Source organism: Delphinapterus leucas, chromosome 1, assembly GCF_059928025.1.
Source record: "Delphinapterus leucas isolate spDelLeu-1000000601 "Yukka" chromosome 1, BTC_Dleu_Yukka2, whole genome shotgun sequence".
Lineage (NCBI taxonomy): Eukaryota > Metazoa > Chordata > Mammalia > Artiodactyla > Monodontidae > Delphinapterus > Delphinapterus leucas.
Window position 1 is genome coordinate 148,248,309 of NC_143129.1, and position 14,158 is coordinate 148,262,466.

A 14,158-nucleotide genomic window follows, 5' to 3' on the forward strand; every position below is an offset into this window, starting at 1 on the left:
ATGGTTCTGAAGAACCTAGGGGAAGGGAAGGAATAAAGATGCAGACATAGAGAATGGACTTGAGGACATGGGGAGGGGGGAAGAGTAAGCTGGGACGAAGTAAGAGAGTGGCATTGACATACATACACTACCAAATGTAAAACAGATAGCTAGTGGGAAGCAGACGTATAGCACAGGGAGATCAGCTCTGTGCTTTGCGACCACCTGGAGGGGTGGGATAGGGAGGGTGGGAGGGAGACACAAAATGGAGGGGATATGGGGATATATGTATATGTATAGCTGATTCACTTTGTTATAAAGCAGAAAGTAACACACCATTGTAAAGCAATTATACTCCAATAAAGATGTTAAAAAAAAAAACTCAATGGATGTGTTCAACGGCAGAAGAGAGGGATCAGAGGAAAGAATCAGTGAACTGCAAGATAGAACAATAGAAATTACTCAGTCTGAACAACAATGAGAAAATAGCCTTAAAAAAATGAACAGAGCCTCAGGAATATGTGGGACTATAACAAAAGATCTAATATTTATGCCATTAGAGTCCCAGAAAGAAAAGAGAAAGAAGACATGGCTGAAAAAATACTTGAAGAAATAATTGCTTAAAACTTACTTACCAAATGTGGCAAATAACATAAACCTACATATTCAAGTATCAGAGTAAACCTAAAGAAATCCAAACCAAAACACATCATAGTTAAAATTTTGAAAACTAAAGACATTAAAAATCTTCAAAGCAAGGAAAGAGAGAAACAACACCTTGCCTATCAGAGAAAAACAATTCAAATGACAATGGATTTCTCATGAAAAGCCACGGAGGCCAGAAAGAAGTGGTACAACACTTTTCAAATGCCAAAGATAAGAACTCTGAATCCAGAATCCTACATCCAGCAAAAATGGCCTTAAGAAATGCAGGGAAAATCAAGACATTCTCAGATGAAGGAAAGCTAAAAAATTACTATCAGCAGATCTACACTAAAAGAATGGTTAAAGGAAATTCTCTAAACAGAATGGAAGAAACTAAAAGAAACAACCTCAGAGCATCAGAAAGGATGAAACAATATAGTAAGCAATATATGGTTTAATAGAATAGATTTTCCTTCTTTTTTGAGGTTTCTAAAACATGTTTGACAGCTGAAACAAAAATTGTTACACTGATGTGGTTATAAACATCTGTAGAGGAAATATTTAAAACAATTATATTATAAAAAGGGGGAGTGTAAAGAAACACAAAGGAAGGTACTCCCCTCAACTGATAAGATGACATCAAGTAGAACATGATAAGTTTCATATGTATGAGGTATACCTAGAGCAATCCCTAAAAATACTGTACAAAGAGACGCACTCAAAACTATTACAGATAGCTGAGGCGATCCGGCACTGGAGCCTGCCCGGGCTCTTTGGTGGGGCTGGTGGCGGATTCTGGGAGGGCTCACACCGGGTAGTGCTTCCCAGAACTTCTGTGCCGGTGTCCTTGTCCTCGCGATGAGACACAGCTGCACCCCCGCTTCTGCAGGAGACCCTCCAACACTAGCAGGATTGTTTTGGCTGGATTACTTGTGAAACTAATAAAGCTTAAGCTTCAGACTTCTACTTGCATGGGCTCCTTCTAAGGCAGTGTGGAGGGTGGACCCAGACAATGGCTGCTGCTCATAATTTGGAGATGGAGGAGGATGTGAATCTGAATAGGGATAGAAAGATGAAAGAAAAGCTGGAAGAGGAGAAAATGAGAGAGGACAAGGCAGGTAAAGATCCCTTTAAGCCTAAAATGGTCCACAGGATTGTCTCAAAATGGATGCTTCCTGAACCGTTGCAAAGAACATACCTGGAAAGAGCTAACTGCCTCCCACCCCTGTGTTCATCATCTCCATCAGCATCGCTGAGGATCTCTTGCCAGCTTCATCTTTGACCCACTCAAATCTCTTGTGGGTGCTCAGGAGGAGTCCATGCTCTGATGGGAGGCTATTTTATGAATGTTCTAGTGAATTTTCAAGAAATGATTCCTGCCTTTGGAATTATCAGACCTACTCATCATCGTCCTTATAATTGTGTCGGACATGGGATTTGCTCTCTACAGAAGGTTCTTTGTCCCTGTAAATGGGTCCCTGGTGTCTTTTGCAGCTCACATTGCAGGTGGATTTGCTGGAATGTCCATTGGTTATACCGTGTTCAGCTGCTTTGATAAGGCACTGCTGAAAGATCCAAGGTTTTGGATAGCAATTGCAGCTTATTTAGCTTGTGTCTTATTTGCTGTGTTTTTCAGCATTTTCCTATCCCCAGCGAACTGACTTGCCCCTAACACAAAACAATTAATAAAAAGGGCCATCTGGGAAAAAACTGGAGAACTCTCTATGAAGAAACAGAGAAGTCCCAGCAAATGCTAACAATTTTATAAAGAGGACAAAACACGCTTGAAGTCGTTGGTTTCAAAGACTACTTACAAAAGGAGTTAGGGTTTAAGGAAGGGGCTCTTCTGAGTGCATGAGGGGGAAGAGGAAGAGAGAAAAGGAAAGGGAAGTGAGAACCAAAGATTGGCTTTTTCCCAGGCGTGCTGCATGAGGGTATGTATCCTCTAAAAGAGACTTGCTCTCCTAGTAGGGTATAGTATAGAGATTGCTTGATAAAATCCACAAATAATGTTCTATGCTGAAAATAAAAACTTTTCACATCTGTCAAAAAAAAACTACTATAGATAAATCAAAATGGAATTCTAAAAATTTCAAATAACACAGAGGAAGGCAGGAAAGAAAAACAGAAAAATGAAAAACAGAGAGAACAAACAGAAGATAAAAAATAAAATGGCAACTTAACAGATCAACAATTACCTTAAATGTAAATGGCCTAAATACCAGTTAGTAGGGACTTCCCTGGTTGTGCAGTGGTTAAGGTCTCCCTGCCAATGCAGGGGACACGGGTTCGAGCCCTGGTCCCGGAAGATCCCACATGCCTTGGAGCAACTAAGCCCATGAGCCACAACTACTGAAGCTCACATGCCTAGAGCCCATGCTCTGCAATAAGAGAAGCTACTGCAATGAGAAGCCCGCACACTGCAGCAAAGAGTAGCCCATGCTCACTGCAACTAGAGAAAGCCCGCATGCAGCAACAAAGACCCAATGCAGCCAAAAATAAATAACTAGGTTTATATATTTTTAAAAACCCAATTAGTAGACAGAGCTTGGCAGAGTGAATTTAAAAACACAACCCAACTATATTGCTGTCTAAAAGAAACTTCAAATATAATGATCTAGGCAGGTTGACAGTAAAAGAATAGAGAAAGAGACATCATACAAACATTAATTAAAAGAGAGTAGCAATGGCTATATTAATATCGATAAAGTACAGTTTAGAGCAAAGACAGTTACCAGAGACAGATAAATGCATTATATAATGATCAATCCGCCAAGAAGACACAGTAATCCTAAATACATATGCACCAAACAACAGATCTGAAAAACATGTGAAGTAAAAACTGATAGAACTGAAAGGACAAATCCACAATTATAGCTGGAGACTTCAATACCCAACTGTCAACCACTGATATACTGGATAACAGATTTAAATATAAGAGCTAAATCTATTAGAAGAAGAAAAAAGAGAATGTCTTCATGATCATGAATTAAGCAAAGTTTTTGCAGAGAGGACCCTGAAAACCATGACAGAAAAAAATAATAAAAGGGCTTCATCAAAATTTAAAACTTCTGCTTATTGTAAGGATATACCATATTTTGTTTATTCACTCGTTGGTTAATGAACATGTGAGTTGTATCCACTATTTCGGCTATTATGAATAATGCTACTATGAATGTTTGTGTACATAATTTTTGTGAACATATGTTTTCACTTTTCTTTTATATATATATATATACACACACACACACACACACTGCAAGCAGAGTTTCTGGATCATATGGTAACTCTATGTTTAACAATTTGACGAACTGCCAAACTGTTTTCTAAAGTGGCTCTACTATTTAACATTCTTACCAGCAGTGAACGAGGATTTCAATTCCTCCACATCCTTGTCAACACTTACCATAGTCTTTTAGATTGTAGCATCCTACTGTATGTGAAGTGGTATCTCCCTGTGACTTTGATTTGCTAATGATATTGAGCATCTTTTCATGTGCTTACTAACCATTAGCATATCTTCTTTAGAGAAATATCTATTAAAATACTTATGCCCATTTTTAAATTAGGTCATTTGTCTTTTTATTATTGAGTTGTAAAAATTCTTTGTATATTCTGGATACAAGTCCATTATCAAATATATGATTTGCATATATTTCCCTAAAATCCATTTTGAGCTTTTGTGTATGCTATAAGGGTCAAGATTAACTTTTCCCATTTAAATATCATTTGTTAAAAATATTAAACTTACTCCTTTGAATTATCTTGGTATGTTGAAAATCATTTGGCCATAATTGCATAGGAGTATTTCTGCAGATTTGATTCTGATTCATTGATTTATGTATCTGTCCTTACACCAAGATCACAATTTTTTGATTAGTGAATTTTTTTATTGTTATTTTATTGTAAAATATATACAACAAAAATTACCATTTAAATATTTTTATAAGTACAATTTAGTGGAATTAAGTTACATTCACAATGTTGTGCAGCTATCACCACTATTTCCAGTAACTCTGTACCTATTAAACAATAATTCCCCATCCCCTTCTCCCTCCAGCCCCTGGTAACCACTATTCCACTTTATGTCTCTATGAATTTGTCTATGCTAAGTACCTCATATAAGTGGAATCGCACAATATTTATCATTTTGTGCCTGGGTGACTTCACTTATATTGTTTCTGAGGTTCATTCTTGTTGTAGCATGTATTAGACTTTCTTTCCTTTTTAAGGCTGAATAATATTCTGTTGTATGTATATACCACATTCTGCTTATCCATTTAACTGTTGATGGACAAGGGTTGTGGCTTCTGGCTATTGTAAACAATGCTACTGTGAACATGGTACAAGTATCTGTTTGAGTCTCTGCTTTTAATTCTTTTGGGTGTATACCTGGTAGTAGAATTGCTGGGTCATCTGGTAATTCTCTGTTTAACTTTTTGAGGAACCATGAAAACTGTTTTCCACAGCACCTGCACTATTTTACATTCCCACCAACAATGTATGAAAGTTCCAATTTGTCCATGTCCTCACCAACACTTGTCATTTTCCTTTTTTTAAAAAAAATAATAGCCATCCTAATGGGTGCAAAGTGACATTTCATCATGGTTTTGATTTGCATTTCCCTAATGATCAGTGATGTTGAGCATCATTTCATGTGCTTATTGGCCATTTGTATTTCTTCTTTGGAGAAATGTCTATTTGAGTCCTATGCCCGTTTTTATTTTTTATTTTTAAAATTATTTATTTATTTATTTGGCTACATCAGGTCTTAGTTGCAGCACATGGGATCTTTGTTGCAGCATGTAGGATCTTTTGTTATGGCGTGTGGGCTCTCTTGTTGTGGTGCGCAGGCTCCAGAGTATGCATGCTCAGTAGTTGTGGCATGCGGGCTCTAAAGTGCGCGGGCTTAGTTGTCCCGCAGCATGTAGGATCTTAGTTCCCCAACCAGGGATTGAACCCACATCCCCTGCACTGGAAGGTAGATTCTTAACCATTAGACCACCAGGTAGGTCCCTTATGCTCATTTTTAAACTGGATTTTTTGTTGTTGTTGAGTTGTAGGAGTTCTTTATATATTCTGGATATTAATCCCTTATCAATTAATTCTGGATATATGATTTGGAAATATTTTCTCCTCTGTGGGTTGTGTTTTCATTCTCTCGATAGAGTCCTTTGGTTCACAAAAGTTTTTAATTTTGATGAAGTTCAATTTATTTTTCCTTTTATTGCCTGTGCTTTTGATGTTGTATCAAATAAATCACTGCCAAAACCAATGTCATGAAGCTTTTGCTCTATGTTTTATTTTAGGAATTTTATGGTTTTAGCTCTTACATTTGGGTCTTTGATTCATTTTGAGTTAATTTTTGTATGTGGTGTAGGGTAATGCTCCAAATTAATTCTTTTGCATGTGGATATACAGTTTTCCTAGTAAAATTTGTTGAAAAAACTATTCTTTCATTTAACGATCTTGGCAGCATTATTGAAATAATTTGACCATATATGTGAGAATAGAGTTCTGGGCTCTTTTTTGTGTGTGTGTGTGTTTTTGCTGGTGGGGGCACTCTTTATTCTATTCCATTGTTTTTTATGTCCATCCTCATGCCAGTACCACACTGTTTTGATTACAGTAGCTTTGTAGTAAGTTTTAAAATAAGGAAGTGTGAGTCTTCCAGCTTCATTCTTATTTTTCAAGGTTGTTTGGGCTATTTGGAGTCTCCTGAGATTCCATATGGATTTTAGAATGAGTTTTTCTATTTCTGAAAAAAAAATGTAGTTGGGATTTTTATAGAGATTGCATCGAATTGGTAGATTACTCTGGGTAGTATTGTCATTTTAACAATATTAAGTCTTCCAACCCATGAATATAGGGTGTCTTTCCATCTATTTATGCCTTCTTTAATCCTTTCTTTTTAAATTCCTTTCAGTGGTGTTTTCTGCTGTTCAGTGTATAAGACCAGTTAAATTTATTCCTAAGTATCTTATTCTTTTTTGATGCTATTGTAAGTGGAATTATTATTTTGATTTCCTTTTTGAATTGTTCATTGATAGTGTATAAAAATGCAACTGGTTTTTGTGTGTTAATTTTGTATCCTGCAACTTTGCTACACTGCTGAACTGATTAGCTCTAAAGTGTGTGTGTGTGTAGAATTTTTAGTGTTATCTACATATAATATATCATCTGCAGACAGAGATAATTTTACTTCTTCCTTTTCCATTTGTATATCTTTTATTTCTGAAGTTTTTTAAAAAATTATTTTCCATTATGGTTGTTTTTTAATTGAAGTATAGTTGATTTACAACATTGTGTTAGTTTTTGGTGTACAGAAAAGTGATTCAGTTATACATATATACATATATTCCTTTTCATATTCTATTCCATTATGGCTTATTACAGGATGTTGAATATAGTTCCCTTTGCTATACAATAGGACTTTGTTTTTTATCTATTCTATATATAATAGTTTGCCTCTGCTAGTTCCAAGCTCTCAATCCAACCCTCCCCTTCCCCTTGGCAACCATAAATCTGTTCTCTATGTCTGTGCGTCTGTTTCTGTTTCATAGATATGTTCATTTGTGTCATATTTTAGATTCCACATATAAGTGATATCATATGATATTTTTCTCTTTCTGACTTACTTCCCTTAGTATTATAATCTCTAGGTCCATCTATGTAGCTGCAAATGGCATTATTTCATTCTTTTTTATGGTTGAATAATATTCCATTATACATATATCACATCCTCTTTATCCATTCATCTGTCGATGGACATTTAGGTTGTTTCCATGTCTTGGCTATTGTAAATAGTGCTGCTATGAACATAGGGGTGCATGTATGTTTTCAGATTATAGTTTTGTCCAGATATATGCCGAAGAGTGGGATTGCTGGATCATATGGCAACTTTATTTTTAGTTGTTTCTTTTTTTTTTTGGCCATGCCACGTGACATGTGGGATCTTAGTTCCCCAACCAGGGATCGAACCCGTATCCCTGCCATGGAAGCATGGAGACTTAACCAAGTACCTATTTTTAGTTTTTTGGGTAACCTCCAACTGTTCTCCATAGTGGCTGCACCAATTTACATTCCCACCAACAGTAAATGAGGATTTCCTTTTCTCCACACCCTCTCCAGCCTTTATTATTTGTAGACTTTTTGATGATGGTCATTCTGACCAGTGTGAGGTGGTACCTCACTGTAGTTTTGATTTGTATTTCTCTAATAATTAGTGATGTTGAGCATCTTTTCATGTGCCTATTGGCCATCTGTATGCCTTCTTTGAAGAAATGTCTATTTAAGTGTTCTGCTCATTTTTTGATTGGATTGTATGTTTTTTTGTTATTGAGTTGTATGAGCTGTTTGAATATTTTGGAAATTAAGCCCTTGTTGGTTTCATCATTTGCAAATATTTTCTCCTAGTCTGTATGTTATCTTTTTGTTTTGTTTTATGGTTTCCTGTGCTGTGTAAAATATTTGTGAAGTTTTATAGTACATCTTGAAATCAGGTAGTTAGTCCTCCAACTTTATTTTTCTCTTCAAAATTATTTTGACTCTTCTAGGAACTTTGCATTTTCATACAAATTGTAGAATCAGGTTGTCAATTTCTAACAAAAAGTATCCTCTAGGCATTTGAATGTGATTCTGTTGAATCCATTAATCAATTTGAGAAGATTAACATCTTAGTGGTATTGAGTTTTCCAATCCATGAACCTATTATATATCTCCATTTATTTTTAAATTTTATTGGCAATATTTGTGGTTTTAAATGTATAGGTTGTGCACACATTTTGTTAAGTTTATCAGTAAGTAATTTGTGTTATTAATATGTAACTTCTTTTCTAATGTCTGTGCCTTTTATTTCTTTTTCTTAACTATTTCACTTGTTAGGATAACCAATACAACATTGAATACAAGCAGTGAGAGAGCGCATCCTTGCTGTGTTCTTGATCTGATGGGGGAAAGTATTCAGACTAATAATTAAATATGAGGTTAGTTGTAATTTTTGCGTAGATGACCTGTTGAGGTTAAAGAAGTCCCATTTTATTACTATTTTTTACTTTTTATCATGTATGGATATTGAGTTCCTCAAATGCTTTTTCTACATCTATTGAGATGATTATATGAGTTTTCTCCTGAATTCTGCTAACAGTGAATTAAATTGATTGACCTTTGAATGTTAAACCAACCTTGTATTTCTGGGCTAAACTTTACTTCCTCAAGCTATATTATATATTGCTGAATTCTACCTAATATTTTGTTAAGAAGTGTTTTATCCATGTTTATGAGAGATATTCTATAGTTTTATTTTCTTCTGATACCCAGTTTTGGTATCAGGGTAATGCTGATGTCATAAAATGAATTGTAAAGTATTTCTACTCCCTCTTTTCTGAAAGAGTTTGTGTAAGGTTAGCCTTGGTTCTTCCTTAATAGCTTGATGAAGTCAAAGCAGTGAGGTCATTTGTGCCAGGAGTTTCCTTTGCATAAATTTTTTTAAAATTTCTTTTGGCTTTGTTGAGTCTTAGTTGCAGCGCATGGGATCTTTCGTTGCGGTGCATAGGCTTCTCTCTAGTTGTGGTGCATGGGCTTCTCTCTCTCTAGTTGTGGCCTGCAGGCTCCAGAGCGTGTGGGCTCTGTAGTTGCGGCACACGGGCTCTCTAGTTGTGTGGCGCACGGGCTTAGCTGCCCCACAGCATGTGGGATCTTAGTTCCCCGACTGGGGATCGAACCAGCATCCCCTGCATTGCAAGATGGATTCCTAACTACTGGACCACCAGGGAAGTCCCTGAATAAGTGTTTTAAACTAAGATTTCAATTTCTTTAATAGCTAAAAGGCTATTCAACTCATCAAATTTTTATTTCTTCTTGATTCAATTTTGTTAATTTATCTGTTTTCTTCAAGAAGAAATGTGTCCTTTTCTTTCAGGTTGTTGAATTTATTAAGATAAATTCGTTTATAATTTTTCTTTTATCCTTTAAAAATCTGTAATGGTTAATTTTTGTATTTGCTATTTCTTGATCAACATAGCTAAAAGGTTTATAAATATTTTTAAACTTTTCAAAGAACCAGCTTTTGGTATCCTCTAACAAAGATATTCTCCTAATCACAATGCCATTATCTCACCCAGGAAATTTAACATTGATATGTTAATCTTATCCATTATACAGTCCACATTAAAATTTCCCTAGTTGTCCAAAAATGTCCTTTAAAGTTGTCTTTTATTCAATCAAGGATCCAAGATAAGGCCATGCATTATTGCTGCATGTGTCATCTCTTTAATCACTTTTAATCTGTAATAGTCCTGTCTGCTTTTTTCTTTGATAACATTGATATTTTTAAAGGGTCTAGCCAATTGTCTCATAGAATATCTCACAATCTGTTTTTGTCTGATTGCTTTCAAAATTAGACTCAGGCTAAACATTCTTGGCAAGAAATTTCATGAGTAAAATTGTGTTCTTCCCACTGTATCATATCAGGAGGTACTTAATGTCAATTCATTCCATTACACTCACGCTAAGTTTGATCACTTGATTAAAGTGATGTCCAAAATGTCTCTCCATTGTAATAATACGTTTTCCCCTTTAGTATTAATAAGTAATCTTAAGGGTGATACTTTGAGTTCATGTAAATGATGCTGAAAAGTCTGCCTCTGTGCACCGGTGCCTAATCGAACCTTGGAGACAGAGTTTTTGGTGAAGTAGAGAAGAATAGCTTTATTGCTTTGCTAGGCAAAGGGGGACACAGCAGACTCCTGCCCTGAAAAACTGTGTGTCCCACACCCAGGAGGATTTGATGAGGAGTTTTATAGCAATGGTTCAAGGGTAGGGTTGCTGATAAGGATTAGGGTGTGTGCAGGGCCTGCACTCCTTTAATCTGGTCTCAGGTAGTCTCCTGATGAGCTTCTCTGGTTCCTTTAATCTGACCTCACATGGTCTTCTCTGGAATGAAGAATGCTAGCATCTTCCATTTGTTGGGGGTTTTAGTTCTGTAAAGAGCTCAAAGATATTGTTATAGGTATCCCTTGAGGTGGAACCAGGACCCTGCCCCAAGTCTGTACCATTATTTCTTGACTACTCCTCCCTTGTCTCTGCATCCCCTCCCTTCCCTGATCAACAACTGTTCGAATATGCCCTTTGGAACTCAAGGAAGGTCATGAAGGCTGGAGTCTATTCCCTATAAGAAACAAGGGACATGGAAAGTCTTCCGTGCCCAGGAGCCGCACAGGGTCCTGCTCGGTTTCATAAATATCTTGTTACCCTGCCAACTTTCATACAATGGTTTCTAACTAAGTACTATTACACTGGTGGTTACAAAATAGCATTTCTTAATTCTCTCCTTCATTCTACTTTCCTTTTTCATTCAACACATATTTACTGGGTGTCTACCATGTGCTAGGCACCATGGTAGGAACTGGGGATAGTGAGGTGACAAAAAGAAACACATTTCCCCATTCTCATGGAGAGAAATAAATAAGGAAATGGCCTCTTCTTAGCACTCCAAGAAGGAGTTAACTAAAGAACATGTCCTACTTGGACTCATTATCATCTTTATATCAAGTAAAGGGCAGTAGACACATGTCTGGGTTTCGGTGTATTTTGTTGTTTGATTTTTGTTTTGCCTCCCTCTTTCTCTTTTTTAAAAAGATTTTATATATAATTCATATATCATAAAATTCACCCTTTTAATAAAGTGAACAATTCAGTGATTTTGGCATATTTGCAAGTTGTGTAGCAATCACCACTATTTAGTTCAAGAACATTTTTATCACTCCTAAAAGGAACTTTGTACCCTGTGGTAGTCATTCCCTATTTCCCCCTCCAATAGCCCCTGACAAGAGTTAGTCTACTTTCTGTGTATATAGCCTATTCTGGACATTTTATATGAATGGAATCATACAATACGTAGTCTTTTATGTCTGGGTCCTTTCACTTAGCATGTTTTCAAGGTTCATCCATGTTGTCCCATGTATCAGTACTTCATTCCTTTTTATGTCTGAAAATATTCCATTTTATGAATATATCATATTTTGTTTATCCATTCATCACTCCAAATAAGTTTATACAACTCTTCCTAACTTTTAAATGGCTGCATAATTCTCTATTGTGTAAATGTGCTACAGTTTATTCTAACTAGTCTCTTGTGGATGAACATTTAGGATAGTAACAATATTTTGCTATTACAAATAATGTTTGTTTGTAATGCTGTTACAAACACTTACACATAATGAAATACTTTACATATATTCTTCCTATTTTGAAGGTGTAGTTTCAGGTTAAATTCCTACAATTAAGATTCTAGGGTTAAAACCCAAACGCATATGTACTTTTGTTACGTGTTGCCAAATTCACTTCATAGAATTTGTACCATTATTTTTTTCCCACCAGCAATGAATAGAGTGCCTGTTTCCCCATAGCCTCACCAACAGAATGCACTGTACATTTTTTACCAAATTAAAATTTTTTCTACCAAAGTTATCAGTGAGAATTATACTTTTACTTTGCATTTATCTAATTTTGAATGAAGTTGAATATTTTTTCAGATGTTTAAAGACCATCCTAGTCTCTCCAGCCTTATGTGACTGGCCCAGATGAGAAGAACCCTGTAGTCAATCCACAGAACCATGTTCAATAATAAATCTAATTGTTTTAAGCCACTAAGTTTTTGGATGGTTAGTTAACTAGCAAAAGCTAACTCATATAATCCTATTAGCCTATTAGTCACAAATCTTATGAGAGCCTAAATACAAGGGGCTGGAAAGTACAGTCGGCCTCTTGTGAGAAGAATAACAAATTTACCTGGCAAAGGATATAGATACAGGGAGCAGTGAGTAATTGGTCTTACAACTCAACCTACCACAGTATTTTTCTTTGCTCCTATCTTTACCAAGTTTAACATTTAAAATTTTTCCTTCTTTTATTATGTTCTGGAATAATTTAAGTAAGCTTGTCATTATTTGTGTTTGAGAGGTTGGAAGAATTTGCCTGTCAGACACATGACTTGATACTTTTTTGAGAGCTACTTCTTTGGTAATTTTCTCTGTTTTTTTCTATGGAAATTGGCCTATTTAAGCTTTTTGTCTACATTGAGGTCAATGTGAGTAAATTTTATTTTACTAGCAATTATGTATTTTTAACTACACTCACTCAAATATGTTTGCATAGAATTGTGCAAAATAGTTTTTCATTTTTTGTTTTGATACTCTCTATATCAATGTTTATTTCCCATTTGTCATTTCTTACCTTGTATATTTGTGCTTTCTCCCACATGATTAGGTTAAGCTAGTGGTTTTTCTATTTTATTGACTTTCTCCAAAGAAACAGAAATTTTAATTTATTTATTATATAGTTTCTCTGTGTTCTACCTCAGTAATATTTGCTTTTACATTTATTATGTCCTCCCTCTGATTTCATTTGATTTATTTTCTTTTTCTAGGTACTTGAGTTGAAAAATTAATTCATGTAAATATATTCATTTTTATTGATGTAAGTGTTTAAGGATGTTTTCCTCTGACCACTACTTTAATTATGTGACTGAGATTCTGACATCTAGACATTATTGTTATTTTTTGAGAAATTCTGAGATTTTCATTTGTATTTTCCTTTTCAGCCAAGAGTTGTTTGCTAGAGAGTTATAATATATGTAGTTGGAAGAAGTTTTCTGAGAAAATATTTTACTATTGATTTTTAGTTTTCTTAAATTGAAATAAGAGAATCTTATTTGTAATATATCTACTTTATAGTATTTGTTGAGGGTTTTTTTTTTTTGCTCACTATGTGACTAATTTTCATAAATGTTTCATGTTCACTTGAGAAGCAAGTATATTTTCTATTATCAGAGTGTAAAGTTTGATATATGCATTAGGGCTACCATATTTTTTAGGTTGTTTAGGACTTTTTAATTTTTACATCTTTATTAAAATTGACGTGTTTGATTAAGAATCGTATGTTAGTGCATTTTTGTCTATTTCTCCTTGCACCTCGTACAGGTACGAGTAATGGTAAGTTTTTGTATTTGTAATGGTAAGTTCTTTTTTTTCTTTTTTTTTACTATGAAAATATTTATTTGTGATAATTGTATGTCAGTAAGACCAGCACAGACATGGCCTCTACAACGCTGGAAGGGGTTTTACATTTAAAACGCTCTCACACACACACAGTAGGTGGGGCTGGTAGAGCACGAGGCTAGTGAAACTACTGCCAGAACTGCAGACACCCACCCCCCCTTGCAGCTGGTGGTAAGTTATTTATGAAGTTGCTGTCTTATTTGGTTCATATACTTCATAACTTTTATAACTTCATTGTGCATTGTAGTCTTTAGTCATTATTAAAGTTTTCTTCTTTGTCTCATTTAATAATTTTTGGCATGAATTCTAATTTGTCTGATGTTAGGATCATAAACTTTGTTATTATTTGTATTTTCCTGGTGTATATTTGCCCATCCCTTTATGTTTAGGCTTTCTGGTTCACTTAATTTTAGGTATGTATCTTAAATAAAGCATAGATTGACTTTTGTCCTGAAATCAGAAAATCGTTTTCTTTT